The sequence below is a fragment of the Lipotes vexillifer genome, unplaced genomic scaffold (genome assembly GCF_000442215.2).
Source record: "Lipotes vexillifer unplaced genomic scaffold, Lipotes_vexillifer_v1.1 scaffold200, whole genome shotgun sequence".
Taxonomy (NCBI): Eukaryota; Metazoa; Chordata; class Mammalia; order Artiodactyla; family Lipotidae; genus Lipotes; species Lipotes vexillifer.
This window is the reverse complement of record NW_006790475.1, coordinates 1,044,428-1,058,359: the sequence shown is the minus strand read 5'-3', so window position 1 is coordinate 1,058,359 and position 13,932 is coordinate 1,044,428. Positions and strand designations below refer to the sequence as shown.

At 41.7% G+C, this 13,932-nt stretch overlaps 1 pseudogene; it reads left to right on the top strand.

Moving 5' to 3' along the window:
- Nucleotides 1-11,741: 11,741 nt before the first annotated feature.
- LOC103080712 (heterogeneous nuclear ribonucleoprotein A1 pseudogene) lies at nucleotides 11,742-12,863 on the top strand (annotated as a pseudogene).
- Nucleotides 12,864-13,932: the final 1,069 nt, after the last annotated feature.

Genomic DNA, 13,932 nt, shown 5'->3' with positions numbered 1-13,932 from the left:
CCAGCCTTTTGCTGTGAAACAAGTTAGCTTCATTCTCTACTCAGACTGTCGCATTTATTCTTGGGCTTGGAAGAGAAGCCTCCAGTCTGCCACCATCTTAACACGTCTCCTCCCTGGGCAATAGCCGGTGGGTCTTGTGTGGGGACACGTGGATGCTCTGAATCTTGACTGCCTCAAAAAGGGAGGCCTTTGCCATCAGGGCTGCCGCAGGTCCTACAGGGTCATGAAAGCCAAAGTCGAAACAGCTCTTAAAGACACCAGCCCTGGGACGGCCAGGATGACTCAGCCATTGACTCGGGGTGAGTCTGGATGTGTTCCCTTAGGGCCTGTGTCCCACCAGAGCAGTGCTCCTCCTTTCCACCTGAATAGAGCTGATGGGGCAGAACCTCTCCTCTGGGCCTCTGCCCACTTACAGTGGTTGGAGGGGTGCCTGGGACTCTGCTTCAGCTTAGATGACATGTGAGTACATCACTAACATGTGTCCAGCGCTCTGGATTTAGGAAACACCAACAGTTGCAAAAATAAAAAAGAAGGGATAAAAAAGTTCACTCTGGCTTGTATGCCCCATGCGGGTAGGGCCTCTACCTGCCTTTTAGTCACAGTTCCTCTGCCCAGCTGACTCACAGATTCTCAACAGACTTGTATTGAAAGAATGAAAAAAGCTAGAGGCCCTCTGACCGCACATGTGGGGTCTGGCCAGGATGCAGGTAGGCCTGGTGGTAGAGCTCATGGACTTCCAGTTCCTGAGAAGGATGAGGCACCCTCCTCCCCACTCCCCCGCCCCAACCAAAGAGAGAGGGCCCTGGGGAAGCACCACAGGTTGGTATTCATGCGCCTGCCCTGTATCCACTGCCAGGGGCCGTGGAGAGGATCTAATCTCATTGACTTGGGGCAGTACCATCAGCAACCTGTTAGGAGCCAAGGCTCAATTAAACCTCCTATCTATATAGGCATAAAAACAAACTGCCATGAGGAATCTGCAGGCCATGTACAAAATCCCGTCTTCAGGTACATTTTTCTTCTCTCTTGTTAAAGTTCGGACTGTGGTTTCCACTTCAACACTGTTTAACAAAGCTCTCCTGGCAGGGCCACTGAGTTTGTAAAGAGTTGGTTCCCTCGGTGGGGTTGTCACCTTTGCTCTGGCTTCTCGTTTTAATTACATTTAATCCCCATACTTGCTGCACTTCAGAAAATACCCATTAGGAAACATAAAATATCAACCTTATTTTTCCAATTTTATTAGAAAATGTTTTCTTTATAGTTTATGCCCATTTGAAAATGCTACCTACATGGTTTTGAAACCGTGCAACCCAGATTGGGACTTGAACCCACGTGCCGGGACTCGAACCCCGCCAAAGCCCAGACTGGAACTTTTTTTTTTTTTTTTTTTTTTGCGATATGTGGGCCTCTCACCGTCGTGGCCTCTCCCGTTGCCGGACGCGCAAGCTCAGCGCCCATGGCCCACGGGCCCAGCCGCCCCGCGGCACGTGGGATCCTCCCGGACCGGGGCACGAACCCGTATCCCCTGCATCGGCAGGCGGACTCCCAACCACTGCGCCACCAGGGAGGCCCCCAGACTGGAACTTTTAATTGAGATCACACACCTGGTTTCTGGACTTAATGAAGCTCAGCTTCTTGATATCTCGTCAGAAAGAATTCAGTGAGAGACAAAGTGATAGGTAAGAAGTAGATTTATTTAGAGAGAAACACAGTCCACAGAGAGAGTGTGGGCCATTGCAGAAAATGAGAGGCATCAGGGTACGGGATTGTCAGTTTATATAGGGGTAGGTAATTTCTTAGGCTAATGGGAAGAGTATTCCAGCTATTTTGGGGAAGGGGTGGGTATTTCCAGGAACTGGACCACCGCCCACTTGACCTTTTATGGTCTTGGAACTGTCAAGGCACCTGTGGGTGTGTCATTTAGCTGATGTGTTACAATGAGCATATAGTGAGGCTCAAGGTCTAGTGAAAGTCAACTGGTCTGCCGTCTTTGACCAGTTTATATCATGTCCTCAAGGGGCTATGTCATTCTTTTAAATGTTGTCCCCTGCCCCCTTCCCTCCTGTTTCAGTTCCTATATCTTCTGAAATGATTTTAAAAATAGTTTAAAACCCTAAATATTTCCAAATTTCCCCTGAAGGGGAAGTGAGCTGGGCCACTGTGGCAGAGCCGGCTGAGCAGGGCACCCACCCATGGCCTCCAGCAGAGGTGTTGCTAATTTCTCCAACAAATTTGTAACTCAGTTTTTGATAGCTTTAAAAAATTACTGAAAATATGGAAGACTGACAATGACTGAGAAACAATATTATTAGACTATGTAATAAAAATAAAAAGACAATAAATAATGCCAAACTAATCATTAACAGAAGCCTGAAACAGATTTTTTGTTTTATTACTTTAATGGCTGAAGATTAGAACATGAAAGAAATGTATAAGCAGCTGCTTTATTCAAACATAAAACCTGTATTTGAAAAATATTTAAAATAATTGGATCTCAATTTGGATTTACTTTCATCACTTGTAGATTTCTATTAATGTCACATAGTAGGTAATTGTCCTATATGCCTTAGAAAAACTTATCAATGAGACAAAGCCAAAAGAGTTTCTTCAGTTAGAAGGAACATTCACAAACAAGCTGCCACTGATCCTTAAACTTCAGGTGTGACTGACCTCCAAGCTTCCCGTAGGTGGCGCCCAGAACATGTCTAAATCACTGTGGGCCAGGGCTCTCTCCAGGGCCAGAATTGTGTCAGAAGTCCCCAGGGTGGGACCAGCCATGAGAGCCAGACCTGGGCCCCTGGCTGGGCTCCAGGAGACGGTGGAGGGGCTGGCTGGCTGCTGTGACACACAGCACAGACTCTGGGAGGGGTGCTGGATGCTCCATTTGGAGAAAGAGAAAGGCCTAATCCACCGGTGAAGGAAAAGTAACAGAAGTACGTCGGTCCTTGGTTCTCCACTTCAGTGGAGATGGGGGGAACCTACCACGGAAGGCACCACAGATAATAGTTGAGGGAAACAGCAGAGAATTAAAAGACAAAGGAATATGAATAATTGCTGAAAATACAAATATACCTCATTACCTTTCCTGTTATCTTCCTCTTCCTTACCAAGAGGTGTCTGTCACATCCCCACTAACCAGAGGGGGCCACCTGGAGCCTGGCACAGATGACTCATGACTGTGCAATGGTCAACAAGGGGAGGAACACACCCCGAGTCCCATCATGTCACTGTGTCATCTGCAATGTCACACAGAAGCCGGGAAACGACAGTGACCCCCTTGCCTGGCTTCCTGGCCTCACCTTTGCTGGAGTCCTCACCTTCCCTGGCCTCCATGCACTACTGCAGCTCCTAGGGCTGGGACTTGTTAGAGGAGCATTCGGGGACTGCTACATGCAGGTCACAGGTCTAGTACTTTACATTCACAGAGCCAGGCAGCACCGGGGTAACCTTTTGAGTGAAGCATTATTTTTATTTGGCACTTGGGAAACCTGAGGCTCCAACTAGAATAACCTGCCCTGCTGTTGGAAAGTAGTAGAGCCTGGCTTCAACCCAATACCCTCAGACACACATCATGCCCCACTTCCGTGATGCAACTGGAAAGAGGGCAGCTGAGTCTGAACTCATGCCGGTCCTGTGCTCCCTCCTCACCTAGGGAATAACTATGATAATAGCACTGATGGTGAATCACCAGGGATTGTTGTGGAGTCCAACAGAGGTCTGGGAAGGAGCTGTAAGATGGCCTTACAGCCATTTCCTGTCACCACTGAGACCCACAGAGCATCCCTCCTAGAGCGGAGGAAGAGGCCGCCTCCCACCTGCTGAGGCAAAGCAGGTCCCCTATTCACAAAGGTTGAGCTGCTGCCCCAGGTCCAGCAAACAAGAAAGTGATGTCTAAAATTACAAGCAGACCTCAGAGAAACTGTGGGTTAGGTTCCAGACCACAGCAATAAAGCAAATATTGCAGTAAAGTGAGTCACACAAATTTTTGGTTTCCCACTGCATATGAAAGTTATATTCATACTGTATTAAGTGTGCAGTAGCATTTTTGTCTAAAAAAATATGTAATACCTTATTTTTTAAATAATTTATTGCTAGCCATCATCTGAACCTTTAGCAAATCACAGTAGTAACATCAAAGATCACTGATCCCAGACCATCATAACAAATATTAAAATAATGAAAAAGTTTGAAATATTGCAAGAATTACCAAAATGTGACACAGAGACAGAAAGTGAGCAGATAAGGTTGGAAAAATTGTGCCAACAGATTGCTTACTGCACAGTTGCCACAAACCTTCAATTTGGAAAAAAAAAAAAAGCAATATCTGTGAAGTGCAATAAAGCAAAACACAATAAAATGAGGTATGCCTGTATGTGACTGTGACAAAAATCTGCCAACTAATGTCTAGCCTCCCCATCTCTGACAAAACCTGTGCTGGCTGCTGATCTGCCTCCTGCCTGTAAGCCCATCAGGTAACCATACGAGCGCAAAGCTGGCCCTCATCTACCTGCTGATAATACCACACGACCCCATCTACGCTCGCTCACCCCACTGCCAGGTGGCAGAAAGTGATGCCCACACCCTGTCCCTGAGGGTGTGATTACTGATGTAGAAAAACAAACATATTTCAATATACTAAGGCAAAAAATTACAAATTTGTTTTGAGAGTATATTCCCATACATTACCATTTATACATCTTGTTGAAATAAAATTTATATTTTAAGGCAGGGCAAGAAAAAAATTAAACATAAAATTCTCTCTCTGTGTTTGTTTGGGCTTCTCCCTCCCTAATGTGCAGAGTGCACCAGACCTCCACAAAGATGGGAGTGCCTGCTCAGCTGTAAAGATCATTTTTTTCTTCTTTCTTGTGACGCTAGCAGTTTAACTTCTTAAAAGAATAGTGTTCTTTCCCAGCTCTGTAGGGGGTCGTGGTGACTTGCGGCTCACTTTGTATGTGCTTACCTGGACTATGTATCCTTGGTTAACTTTATGTAAAATATCAGTATGTCATTTTGATGTACCATCCTTTGTCTCAAAAATGTATATGACTGTGCCTTCTAACAGACGGAACAGTTCTCAGAGCTTTCTGAGAATCTGCTGCCTGTGTTATAATCCTCAGTTTGGCTCAAATAAAATTCTCTTTTTTCTTCTTAACTTGATAATTAATTGAATTTTCATTGACATTTTCTTTGTGGAGTCTTCAGGATATCAGAGACACCCACCAGAGGACACCTGGAGTCTACCCCCAACCAGTGCTTGGTACAAGCAGGGACCGTTTGAGCCTCACCTATTTCTTGGTATCCTTCAGGTGCTTTGGTGAGTTCTGATATCCAGACATCATTACTTTAAATGACGTCCTGAATTTTACTCGAGCTGTTTTTCTTGGGACTTGGAATTCTAAGAGGGTACCAGTACATTTCCTATGCAGGGACCTAAGGGGAAATTACTAGGCAGGGACCTTGGGGGAAATTTGGAGTGAATTGGGTTGGCTCTATTTTTTTTAAACTGGCTTAAATTGGAAAGATTATGTATATATGGTCTGAAAAAACTGCTAGTGAAATGAGAGACTGAGACTGCTCAGCTCCAAAGAAACGGGACATCTGCTCCTTCGGCCACAAGGCATTCTCAGGTGACTGAGACCCTAGTGGAAGTGTCTGAGGATCAATCCTCGTGATGTGTAGCAGTCCCACAGAGAATCCCACTACAACTATTAAGTAAATTCTGCCCCCCAGGGGGCATAATAAAGGATGAACACCTGGTGCCCTGAGCACCCACGGCAGTTTTAGACTGTTGGAGGGAGAAATCAAGACACATAAGAGAGTCAAACCAACCCAAGGGTAACTCCTTGGGGAGCTAGACTCAGAAGCAGCACACATTTGATTCATCACGCTGTCCTCAGAAAGTTGTTCAGATCATATCTGAATTAGGCTGCCAAATTAATAACGGGAAACCGTACCTCAAAGGCCAAACATCTCCCGGATGGACAGCCACTCACTGGAACTTCAGCTGGCTTCATGGATGGAGCTCTCTTGACATTCTAGAGAAAACCAGCTTGAAAAAATACCTTTCAAAATTCTGATCTTGAGAAAATAAAAGTATTCCTAGGAGAAAACTTGAAGTTATAACATCACCTGAGACTACAGCCTTAGCTCAATTAATAGAACTTAAAACTGAAAGGAAGAAAAAAGCAAGGAAATGGGCTTTTTAAAACTCGGGCAGGAAAATTATGAGATCTCTGTGTCTCTGTATATATATAGTCTGTGTGTATGTTTTAAGTATGATATGCCCCTACCTTAAGATGGTATTATCAAAATTAATTTGTAAAAGAGTTCTCTTTAACTGACTTAAAAGTAAGTGCTTACAAATTTTGATTTGTACAAATCAAATATTTCTATAAGTAACTTAAGTAACTAAAAGTAACATAAACTAGCCCAAAATTTTAAAGGATCACCTGATCTAGGATTATGCTTTCATGAATAAAAACAAGTTTAAATCGAGGGTTTAATTAATATAAAAGTCTTTAGAGTCCTCAACATTAAGTATAATACTTTCATTGTACCTAGGTTTACTGAAAGTCAATAAGCTCGTGTCATCTGTGTTACAAAATTTTTCAACAAGATAATTAATGGTATGATATTTTCATAAATAAAAATATAAAGGTAAGTGGGACAAAAGCTTTTGGGTGAACTCTTTATTAATAAGATGTTATATGATAGATGCAGAGAAAGCTTTCGACAAAATTCAACACCTATTTATGATAAAAAACCCTGCAGAAAGTAGGCATAGAGGGAACTTTCCTCAACATAATAAAGGCCATATACGACAAACCCACAGCCAACATCGTCCTCAATGGTGAAAAACTGAAACCATTTCCACTAAGATCAGGAACAAGACAAGGTTGCCCACTCTCACCACTCTAATTCAACATAGTTTTGGAAGTTTTAGCCACAGCAATCAGAGAAGAAAAGGAAATAAAAGGAATCCAAATCGGAAAAGAAGAAGTAAAGCTGTCACTGTTTGCAGATGACATGATACTATACATAGAGAATCCTAAAGATGCTACCAGAAAACTACTAGAGCTAATCAATGAATTTGGTAAAGTAGCAGGATACAAAATTAATGCACAGCAATCTCTGGCATTCCTATACACTAATGATGAAAAATCTGAATGTGAAATTAGGAAAACACTCCCATTACCATTGCAACAAAAAGAATAAAATATCTAGGAATAAACCTATCTAAGGAGACAAAAGACCTGTGTGCAGAAAATTATAAGACACTGATGAAAGAAATAACAGATGGAGAGATATACCATGTTCTTGGATTGGAAGAATCAACATTGTGAAAATGACTCTACTACCCAAAGCAATCTACAGATTCAATGCAATCCCTATCAAACTACCACTGGCATTTTTCACAGAACTAGAACAAAAAATTTCACAATTTATATGGAAACACAAAAGACCCCGAATAGCCAAAGCAATCTTGAGAAAGGAAACAGAGATGGAGGAATCAGGCTCCCTGACTTCAGACTATACTACAAAGCTACAGTAGTCAAGACAGTATGGTACTGGCACAAAATCAGAAATATAGATCAATGGAGCAGGATAGAAAGCCCAGAGAGAAACCCACACACATATGGTCACCTTATCTTTGATAAAGGAGGCAAGAATATACAGTGGAGAAAAGACAGCCTCTTCAATAAATGGTGCTGGGAAAACTGGACAGCTACATGTAAAAGTGTGAAATTAGAACACTCCCTAACACCATACACAAAAATAAACTCAAAATGGATTAACGACCTAAATGTAAGGCCAGAAACTATCAAACTCTTAGGGGAAAACATAGGCAGAACACTCTATGACATCAATCACAGCAAGATCCTTTTTGACCCACCTCCTAGAGAAATGGAAATAAAAACAAATGGGACCTAATGAAACTGCAAAGCTTTTGCACAACAAAGGAAACCATAAACAAGACCAAAAGACAACCCTCAGAATGGGAGAAAATATTTGCAAATGAAGCAACTGACAAAGGATTAATCTCCAAAATTTACAAGCAGCTCATGCAGCTCAATAACAAAAAAACAAACAACCCAATCCAAAAATGGGCAGAAGACCTAAATAGACATTTCTCCAAAGAAGATATACAGATTGCCAACAAACCCATGAAAGAATGCTCGATATCATTAATCATTAGAGAAATGCAAATCAAAACTACAGTGAGATATCATCTCACACCGGTCATAATGGCCATTACCAAAAAATTATAAACAATAAATGCTGGAGAGGGTGTGGAGATAAGGGAACCCTCTTGCACTGTTGGTGGGAATGTAAATTGATACAGCCACTATAGAGAACAGTATGGAGGTTCCTTCAAAACCTAAAAATGGAACTACCATACGACCCAGCAATCCCACGACTGGGCATATACCCTGAGAAAACCATAATTCAAAAAGGGTCATGTACCAAAATGTTCATTGCAGCTCTATTTACAATAGCCAGGACATGGAAGCAACCTAAGTGTCCATCGACAGAATAATGGATAAAGAAGATGTGGCACATATATACAATGGACTATTACTCAGCCATAAAAAGAAATGAAATTGAGTTATTTCTAGTGAGGTGGATGGACCTATAGTCTGTCATACAGAGTGAAGTAAGTCAGAAAAAGAAAAACAAATACCGTATGCTAGCACATATATATGGAATCTAAGAGAAAAAATAAAAGTCATGAAGAACCTAGGGGCAAGACGGGAATAAAGACACAGACGTACTAGAGAATGGACTTGAGGAGGCAGGAAGGGGTAAGTGTAAGCTGGGACAAAGTGAGAGAGTGGCATGGACATATATACACTACCAAATGTAAAATAGATAGCTAGTGGGAAGCAGCTGCATAGCACAGGGAGGTCAGCTCGGTGCTTTGTGACCACCTAGAGGTGTGGGATAGGGAGGGTCGGAGGGAGGGAGACACAAGAGAGTAGAGATATGGGGACATATGTGTCTGTATAACAGATTCACTTTGTTATAAAGCAGAAACTAAGACACCATTGTAAAGCAATTATACTCCAATAAAGATGTTAAAAATTAATTAATTAGCTAACCATTTTTTTTTAAAAAACCACAATGAGATATTGCCTCACACCTGTTAGGATAGTTTATTAAAATAACAAAAGACAACAAGTGTTGTCAAAGATGAGGAGAAATTGGAACCCTTGAGCACTGTTCATGGGATTTGTAAACTGATGCAGCCACAGTGGAAAACAGTATGGAGGTTCCTTAAAATTTTTTAAATAGAACCACTTTTTTATCCAGCCATCTCACATCTGAGTGTTTATCCAAAAGACTTGATCTGGATCTCGAAGAGATGCTTGCACTCCTGTGTTGATTGCAGTAGTATTCATAATAGCCAAGATAGGGAAGCAACCCAAGTGTCCACTGAAAGATGAATGGATAAAGAAAATGCAGTCCATACATACAAGGGAATATTATTCTGCCTAAAAAAAGAAAGAAACCTTGTTATTTGCAACAGCATTGGTAGACCTGGAGGACATTATATCACTACTAAGTGAAATAAGCTAGACACAGAAAGACAAATACTGTATGATTTCACTTATATGTGGAATCTAAAAAAGCTGAACTTGTAGAACCAGACAGTAGAGTGGTGGTCACCAGGGACTGGGGTAGGGGAAATGGAAGATTCCAGTGAAGGGTATCGAGTTTCAGTTATGTAAGATGAATGGGTTCTGGAGATCTAATGTAAAGCGTGGCGACTATAGGTTACAACAGTGTGCAATATACTTGAAATTTGCAGAGGGTAGATCCTAAGTCTTCTTACCACACACACACATACACACACACACACGCAGTAACATTGTGAGGGGATGGATGTGTTCATAAGCTTGATTGTAGTGACTATTTCACAATGTGTATGTATATCACATTGACAATTTGCACACTTTAAGTATATACCAACGAAAAATGAAAAAGAAAACTGACCTACGTCACAAAGGTCACTGTCTCCTTGGAGACCCATGTCTTCAGGCTTCACCCTCCTTCCCATGTTTGCATGTCCTTCCTCTCTCACTGTCCCCTCACAGGTGTTAGTATGCTCCAGCTCCTTGGGCTTTGCTTCGTCTCTGGCTACCACTCGCTCTCTTTCCTTCTCACCTCACATTCTCCACTTGGTGATTTACACTCACTGCTGGTCTGAATGTTTGCATCCCCCAGATTCATATGTTGAAACCTAATCCCCAATATGATGGTCTTACGAGGTGAGGCCTATGGGAGGTGATTAGGTCATGAGGGTGGAGCCCTCAAGAATGGGATTAGTGCCTTTATAAAGAGACCCCAGAGAGCTCCCTCACCCCTTCCACCATGTGAGGACACAGCAAGTCAGCAGTCTGCAATCTGGAAGTGGGCTCTCACCGAATCTGTTGGTGCCTTGATTTTGGGCTTCCAGACTTCAGAACTGTGAGAAGTAAATTTCTGTTTATAAGTCAAAAAAAAAAGTTATTGTTTTATTTCTAGCTATGCTTTTGCCCCAATGTTTAAGATGAAAAGAAAACTCTTTAGTAACACTATCACAAAGAATACTTATTGGGGGCAATTTTACTGACTGTCAGATTTGTCATCACATTCCTTGGTCAATACAAGGCCAATATAAGTCCCTCATAAGTCTTTTCACTGACCTTTCAGATGTTCCTATAATCTATAAAATGTTTCCCCATCAGCATATACCTCCATGTTTGTTTACCACATTCAATTAATCTACTCAATTCTGAAGTTTCTATGATGAGAAAATGATGTTGCAAAACCAAATGGTTCTTGATTTTTAAAACGACTTTGCGGGGGGAAACATGCTATAATCCAGACAATGTTGTGCTTTTATATCAGATGATTTCTCTAATATAACCATCTAATGACTCACATACAAAATCAAATTTCTGCATTGAAAGATCCCCTTTCTAGTCTAAATGAAATCTTGGGTAAATGGTTCTGTTCTGGGGATTTGCTGTTTAAATCTCTGCTTCTGACTCTGTTATTGTTGTTGGCTATATTGATTGTGTTCTGTATCATTTATAGAATCAATCTCTTGTGCCTCTCAACTTATATTCAAAACTCCAACTAAAATAATAATGTCTAAATGACTTGAAACTATTGATCATATCTGTAATTCTATATAAAATAATGGGCATGCACAATGCACATACGGGATAAAATTGGCATAAGTCCTATTGGACAACCTAGAATTGACTTTCAGTCCTTGCCAAGCATTCTACTAGACTAACCCCCTAAAAGGAAAGAAAGAACTGAGGCTTTTAAGACCTGGCATCGAGGGACATGATGGATCCAGGGCAGGTAAGCAACTATCCTGGCATCGGGGGACAAAAATATTTGATCACCTAATGCTTTCTATTGAAAGATTAATGACGAAAGGGGGAAGATGATGAAATAAAATTTATATTTTAAGGAAGGACAAGAAAAAATTAAAACATAAAATTCTCCCTCTGTGTTTCTTTGGGCCTCCTCCCTCCCTCCCTAATGTGCAGTGTGTGTCTGCCTTACACATTAACTAGAGTTCCTCAAAGATGGGAGTGTCTGCTCAACTGTAAAGATCATTTTTTTTCTTTTTTCTTCTGATGCTAGCAATGTTACTTCTTAAAGGAATAGTGTTCTGCTTTCTGCCCGTGGATGCCACCAAGTAAGCATCATTAAAGTCTCCCCCCTCTACTGCTGTCATGTCTAAGTCAGAGTCTCCCAAAGAGTCCCAACAGTTGTGGAAGCTCTTCATCAGAGATTTGAGCTTTGGAACAACCAATGAGAGTCTGAGGAGCCATTTTGAGCAAAGGGGAATGCTCATAGACTGTGTGGTAATGAGGGATCCAAACACCAAGCGCTCCAGAGGCTTTGGGTTTGTCACATATGCCATTGTGAAGGAGGTAGACGCAGCCATGAATGCAAGGCCACACAAGATGGATGGAAGAGTTGTGGAACCAAAGAGGGCCGTCTCAAGAGAAGACTCTCAAAGATCTGGTGCACACTTAACAGTGAAAAAGATTTTTGCTTGTGGCATTAAAGAAGACACTGAAGAACATCACCTAAGAGGTTATTTTGAACATTTGGGAAAATTTGAAATGACTGAAATCATGACAGACCAAGGCAGTGGCAAAAAGAGAGGCTTTGCTTTCGTAACTTTTGATGACCATGACTCTATAGACAAGATTGTTATTCAGAAATACCACACAGTGAATGGCCATGACTGTGAAGTAAGGAAAGCCCTTTCAAAGCTAGAGATGGCTAGTGCTTCATCCAGCCAAAGAGGTCAAAGTGGTTCTGGAAAATTTGGTGGTGGTCACTGAGGTGATTTTGGTGGGAATGACAACTTTGGTTGTGAAGGAGACTTCGGTGGTCAAGGTGGCTTTGGTGGCAGCTGTGATGGTGGTGGATATGGTGGCAGTGGGGATGGCTATAGTGGATTTGGTAAAGATGGTGGTTATAGAGGAGGTGGCCCTGGTTACTCTGGAGGAAACAGAGGCTATGGAAGTGGTGGACAGGGTTATGGAAACCAGGGCAGTGGCTATGGAAGGAGCAGAAGCTGTGACAGCTATAACAATGGAGGAGGCAGAGGCAGCTTTGGTGGTGATAATGGAAACAATTTTGGAGGTGGCAGAAGCTACAATGATTTTGGCAATTACAACAATCAATCTTCAAATTTTGGACGCATGAAAGGAAGAAACTTTGGAGGCAGAGGTTCTGGCCCCTATGGTGGTGGAGGCCAATACTTTGCCAAACCACAAAACCAAGGTGGCTATTGCAGTTCCAGCAGCAGCAGCAGCTATGGGAGTGGCAGATGGTTTTAATTACTGTCAGGAAACAAAGCTTAGTAGGAGAGGAGAGCCAGAAAAGTGACAGGGAAGCCACAGGTTGCAGCAGATTTGTGAACTCAGCCAAGCACAGTGGTGGCAGGGCCTAGCTGATACAAAGAAGACATGTTTCAGACAATATTCATGTGTATGGGTAAAAAAAACCTCAAGGACTGTATTTGTGACTAATTGTATAACAGGTTATTTTAGTTTCTGTTCTGTGGAAAGTGTAAAGCATTCCAACAAAGGGTTTTAGTGTAGGTTTTTTTTGCACCCATGCTGTTGATTGCTAAATGTAATAGTCTGATCATGATGCTGAGTAAATGTCTTTTTTTAAAATGTGCTGTGTAAAGTTAGTCTACTCTGAAGCCATTTTGGTAAACTACTTCAAGAGTGTGAAGTTAGAATTCCTTCAGGGTGATGCCAGGTTCCATTGGAAATTTATTTACAATGTACTTGGGTGGAGGAACCATTGTTTTCAAAAACCCTGGTGTAGTTGAACTGACAGCTACTGTGTTGTGACCTGGAGTTCACCGTTAAAATGGTCACCCAAGCAAAGTCATGGCGTTTTTTGGTTATTAATATGATTGTTGGGACTCCTATGCAATATATCTAAATTGAATTATGGTACCAGATAAACTTATAGATGGGAATGAAGCTTGTGTATCATCCATTATCATGTGTAATCAAAAAATGATTTTATACCCTCTTAAAAAAAAAAGGATAGTGTCCTTTCCCAGCTCTGTAAAGGGTCATGATGACTTTCTGCTCACTTTGTATGTGTTTACCTGCACTATGTATCCTTGGTGACGCTTTATGTAAAATATCAGTATGCCACTTTGAGATATCATCCTTTGTCTCAAAAATGTGTATGACTATGCCTTCAACTTCTAACAGGCAGAGCTTTCTGAGGATCTGCTTCCCATGTTGTAATCCTTATTTTGGCTCAAATAAAATTCTCTTTTTTCTTCTTAATAGTTAATTGAGTTTTCATCAACAGTCTGAAGATGGAATATGCTCTGTATGTCCAAAATGGGTATTTACTAAACTGAAGTGTTTAGCAAAA